Below are 1463 nucleotides of genomic sequence, written 5' to 3' on the forward strand. Positions count from 1 at the left end.
TCTCATCTCATTGCAACCTCTGCTTCCGGGGTTCAGGCAATTCTCTTGCTTCAACCTCCCAAGTAGCTGAGACTACAGGCGTGCAGCACCACACCCAGCTAATTTTTGTATTTTTAGTAGAGATGGGGTTTCGCCATGTTGGCCAGGATCGTCTCGATCTCTTGACCTCTTGACTCGCCTGCCTCAGCCTCCCAAAGTGCTAGGATTCCAGGCATAAGCCATTGAGCCCAGCCAGATGTCACTCTTAGTAGCAAAAGGGTTTCTGACTGTGTGGAATTATCTTGCCTCCTGTGAGGATCATCTGAGCGTGTGCATCCCAGTTCATTGAGCATTGTTTACAGCATTTCAATAACTGTCTTGCTCGAACCATGCAGCTCTGAGCAACCTGCCTATATCTCAAAGTCAACAGTTCCAAAATGTCTTAGGAAATAGGGCGTTCTCTGTCAAAGTCAAAATAAGAAGACAAAAACCACTTTATGTCAAAGTCAAAATAAGAAGACAAAAACCACTGTAAGCGCATTAGCAGAGGGAATTTACCGCAGAAAATTCAGTGGCAATGTGACAGAGGTGAGTTAACCTGGGGATTGGCAACAGCTGGAGGCCAGGGCACATCCTAGCTGAAGGGACACAGGAGAAGGTAGTGACATGGGAGCTCGTGGGGCAGGGGAACCTGATTAAGCCAGGGGCCTGACCAGTGAGAGCTGGAGGCTAGAAGAGGGTCAGCCTGGGGGGTCAGCCACTCTGTGATGCAGAGGGGAGCAGGCCAAGGACCAGGAATGGATCCAAGGGCAGACAGGCCCAGTCCTGGCACAGGGCCTTAGCAACAAAAGCCTATTTTATGTTTTTGGCTTTCAACACTTAAGAAACGGATTGGCTAGATACTAAATCAACTTTTAGTCCATTGTACTTGGTGCAGTTAGGTCAGTTTTGCTCTTTTCCATTAGTTCTCAATGTCCTTGTACCAAACCAGAGTAGACAGATTCACCAGGAGGCTAACAAAGCCTAAGACCAGAGACCATCATCTAGAAGATGCCTCCCAGGGTCCTAGCAGAAGACCTAGCAATGTGTGTACCTGGCTGCCTGTTCTATAAAAATGCAAACTCAATCAGCCACAACTATTATCTCTATACAACTCCACTACTATCCTGGCGATGGGTGGCACTGGAGTGGGATTTTAGAATCCAGCTAAAAGAGGTTTAGTCAGGGATACATTTTGTTTTCACTTAGTGGTATATATTTATGTGATCCAAAGTCATTTCCAAAAAGAGTTAAATTATTGCTTACCATCCTGGCACAGGAATGGCTTTTAGGAATATTCCTACTGCCTACTGTCTGACTCACTCAGCATCATAATATGAAGGTGTGAGACCACAGGTTGTGTCATGGTATATCTCTGTCTTACAAATCTTGACACCAGAAATATGAGTAGTGAAGAAAAATAAGGTTGGAAATGTGTGTGCAAA

This window comes from Mandrillus leucophaeus, unplaced genomic scaffold (genome assembly GCF_000951045.1).
Source record: "Mandrillus leucophaeus isolate KB7577 unplaced genomic scaffold, Mleu.le_1.0 Scaffold732, whole genome shotgun sequence".
Lineage (NCBI taxonomy): Eukaryota > Metazoa > Chordata > Mammalia > Primates > Cercopithecidae > Mandrillus > Mandrillus leucophaeus.